At 37.2% G+C, this 4,307-nt stretch overlaps 1 long non-coding RNA gene across 1 annotated transcript; it reads right to left on the minus strand.

Moving 5' to 3' along the window:
• LOC119143739 lies at positions 1-3,776 on the minus strand. The gene is made up of 4 exons (XR_005102776.1): positions 3,539-3,776; positions 1,665-1,850; positions 1,180-1,299; positions 1-82 (listed from the first exon to the last, which is right to left on the minus strand). It is a non-coding gene; the product is annotated as an uncharacterized LOC119143739 (long non-coding RNA).
• Positions 3,777-4,307: the final 531 nt, after the last annotated feature.

A 4,307-nucleotide genomic window follows, 5' to 3' on the forward strand; every position in this document is an offset into this window, starting at 1 on the left:
TATTTAGACCATGATTCATGAAGGCATTTAAGTACATGCCTCACTCCATCCATGGCAGTGCTTTAACTTCCTTGACTTTCACCTGAATAGGAATCAACACAAGCCAAATTATGTTCTTGAATCAGGGCCTTAAAACATCTGTCAGTCATCACTTACTCTACAGGTCTGTGAGGTACTAATGCACCAAGGCCAATACAATAAATAAATGAAACCAGTAATGTACAAACTGTTACGGGCAACTAAAGTAATTCAAAACATATGGGTTTCTTCAGGATCACAAACTAACTCTTAGGTTTTGCACAGCATATATACATAAGATCTTTCCTCTCTCCCATTATTCAAGTCTCTTGTTAATCATCCCACCTCAGCAAATGAAAATGTGGTATAAAATCCATCGGCATTTTTAAGCCTCTTGCATTAAAGTCAGCATTTGATCTCGGAAAGGAAACCTAAATCAGCTTCTCTGGAAAGCCTATTCTTCATCTCTACAAAATACAAAATTTCATTTCGTCATTGTTCTGAAGAGCTTAAAAGGTGTAATGGCCTCATTGAAAACTTCCCATAAAGAAGAAATGGTAGGGACAGCCCTGCAGGGAAGCAAACACCAACGCGACCAGTGCAATTGCTCTCTTTGAACTTCTCCTACCACCTAAGAGGAGAAGATCCAAATTCTTTCCCCAAATGATTTAGCTGGGAACTGACTCAAATTAACAGATGGCAAAAGCCAATTTCATTGCACAATAAAACAGATAAAAGCAAAAGTCCACTATCCAAAGAAGGATAAGGAGAAAACACAGGTTAAAGTCTTGAAATGTCTCTTCTAACTGCGTACTGCATGCAGCCTAGTGACATATATGAGTATGTATTTTTACGTGTATATAAACCAACAAACACCTGTTTTTATAGCAAAGTTCTATGGTATGCTGTCTCTCTGCTACATTTAAATATAAGTTCTCAAACAAGCTAAAAAGAGAAATTTAAGACATTTGGTGATCTACCATAGCATGAGGAGATAGGAGCTCGTATTCTTAGAACCATTGTTTTTGAGATATGCTAGCAAATGGAACAGCGCATTCAAGTAACTGCTATAGATGTGCAGTTCTGTGCCTAGCCATTTTGTTCCAGAACCTGCGCTTCCTGAAGTGCAGCGGTTGAGCAAGACTTAATCTAAAGACAAACCTGTGAATTGAAGACTTTTGAAGAGCTGCAGTGAGCTTCCTCCTGAATCAGAGACTGGGCCAAATCGAGGAATCCAGTTCCAAAGCCAAACAATCTGTTCCTCCGCACTAAATAAAATCTCTGTAATTACACACAAAGGTTTCAGTCTGCTTTCAAGTGGCTACCATTCCTAAGGCAAGTCTGTGGAAAAGGAGAGTGACTTCTCCCTCTCTTAAGAGATGTACAGCAAATTTTACTTTATACTGAATTTTTTAATGTAGCATTGATGTGAGACACAAGAGCACTGCCGAGCGCTCCCCAAGAGCGCACGCTTCCACCTGGGGATTTCTTGGAGGACAGCTTAACAACTGACACATAGAATGCCCAGAAAATATATTCCAACAGTGTTTCCCACCTCTTTCGCTTTCTCTGAAATGTTATGGTTAAAAGATTGTTTCAATATTTCTACTTTGATTTATTTACGCTTTCCCATCCCTTATAAGTACCTTGTTATGATTCATCCTGGCTTCACAACATTTCATCAGTTATATCAACTCACGGCACAGCTGTACTTCAAGCAGGGATTTACATAGAGGGCACCGATTTTCACAGTACCAGAATGCAGGATGTGTCCGACATGCACATTCCACTGAGGCTGCAAGGTCACCCGGCGCAGGTGGGGTTCTTCTCCACTAAAGAAAAAAGTAATAAAAAGAAAGAAATAAAAAAAAAGGAAAAAAGGAAAAAAGAAAGAAAAAAAGTAAGAAAAAAGGAAGAAAAAGGAAGAAAAGGAAAAAAGGAAAGAAGGAAAGAGGAAAGAGCAGAAAGGAAAAAGGAAGAAAAAAGAATAAAAAGTAATAAAAAAAGAAAAAAAAGAATAAAAAAGAAAAGAAAAAAGAAAAAAAAAGAAAAAAAAAGAAAATAAGACAAAAATAAAAAAAAAAGAGAGAAAATTAAAAGAGAAAAAAAAGAACAGTTCCGGCTGCCCTGGGACGAGGCCACTTTTTTTCTCCATTGTGACAGAGTCTGACATTTATGTGATGCAAGTATAAACTGTGTGACATTATACTATGACACAGTATAGCACACAGCAAGAATTTATGTCCCCTTCTGACATAATCTATGTGCTCGACTTTAAGCTAGGAAAAATATATACTGATAAACCTTGTTAGAATGTGATGCCTCTAGAGAAGGTATTTTTATGCCTTTTATCACCTTTATCACTACCTAATTATGACAGTTGCTGTTCAAAGGGCAACTTATACTCAGAAAAATCATTGCAGCAGTATCTCAGATACCGTGGTTTGGTAATTATGAATGAATGAGTGCTGGTTCTTCTGTAGAAACTATTATCCTAGAAGAACATGGGAGAAAAAAACCCAGATGAACAACCAAACAAAAATTGAAAACAAGGAATTTTGCCTCAAAGGATGTGTAGGTATAACGACTCCCAGGGGAAGGTTGTAAATTGAGTTAAGAATGGAACTAGAACAGAGTAAAAACTGGGCTAATCATGAATTTACCTGTAGGTTTCCTGTGACCTTAAGTATAACCTTAATTTCCCCATATATTATGTGGAGGAAAGAGGCTTTTTTTTTCCTTCCTCACACCTGAAGCTCATACACAAAAAAATAAAAATGCATTTAGAGCAGATATTTTATATGTATATATATATAAAGCTTTATATATGTGTGTGTGTATATATATATAAAGCTCTTATGAAATTAAAATTTCCTTTCTACATTTTACAGTTTTAATAAAGCTATATAAATGGTAACAAAAAGTCAAAGAAGAGAATTATTACAGAATTATCAAAATAGAAATCTTCAAGTTTACTTGTTTTAGCCATTCTCCTGAAAAAAAATAAAATGTTGATCTTAGCTAACTTTTCTACAAAATGTTTGGCTTTCCACAAGATTTCATTTTCTAGTAGAAGGCACTTCAAAGAAAAATTTCCAAGCACTGCTAATGACAATTTATAGGGTTTGACAAACAATGTTTGTCTTGCACTTCAGGTTTCTGTGTCATCAAGAACTACCGTGACACAGATGAGCAATAAAATAAACAGAGTTCCTTCAGAATTGATCCTGGTTTTATAAAGATTTATAGATTGTTAGTAATTTTTCAACAAATCCATCTTTCACAGAGAAGTTTAAAACGTTACGACTTCTAAGCGGTGCCAGCTGCTTTGAAAAATACAGTTTGTGATCCCGTAATTTTAAAGGTTATGAAAATGTGGATTCTGGAAGCGGGAGAGCAGGCAAAGAGGCTCTGCTCCCTCTTGTACCGGGGGTTACTACAGAAGTGGGTACCCTGGGGTGGGCACCACTGGTGCTGGACCCTGCCGACATCCAGGCAGGGAGACCACATGGATACTCACACAGAGGTGGGAAAGACAAGACAGACAGACAACCAGCTGAGCCAGCGCCGGGTCAAAATCCCTGGGTGACAACCTGCAGGGCCACGGTGGTACCTTCCCGTGAGCCACGGCATGATGTGGCAGGTGGGTGCCCTGCGGATGAGGGCGTCAGCAAACAGGGTTTAGAGAAGAGAATGGGTAATGGACTGGTTAGACCCAGGTAGCTTGGTCTATTTAGAAATTACTAAGGAGTGATTACCACAGGCTACATATACATACATAAAGATCCAAAATTTGGTTGTAGAGGGAATTTACACTCTGCAACACAAAAAAAAAAAAAAGGTGAGAAAAATTATTAATGGTGCCTAATACAAGAAAAAAGTATAGGAAAGGAAAATTAAGGTGCAACCAACTCTTTCCATGGTGAGGACAATTAGCAATGGGAACAATTTGTCAGCAACTGTAAGCAGATTTTTTTCTTTGCTAGAAATTTTACCACTGGAATCAGATATTTTTTAAAATTTGAAAATATTCTAATTCAAACAAGATTCATTTCACTTCAGTTGTAAGCTTTGATGTGTGAAATGACCAAACAAAAATACATAATGGCTCCTTCTTAATTAGTGGATTTTATTCTTTTGAATGTTGAAGCTGAAGTCAGGTCTTCACTGGCTGGAGAACCAAGACCCTTGTCCATATGGTTTCCCCAAGAGCACATTGTACCAAAGGTAGAAATCCAAAACCAATAATGCTGGGTAAAAGAACTGATTATTTATTTTTATTAAACACA

Source organism: Falco rusticolus, chromosome 2, assembly GCF_015220075.1.
Source record: "Falco rusticolus isolate bFalRus1 chromosome 2, bFalRus1.pri, whole genome shotgun sequence".
NCBI lineage: Eukaryota > Metazoa > Chordata > Aves > Falconiformes > Falconidae > Falco > Falco rusticolus.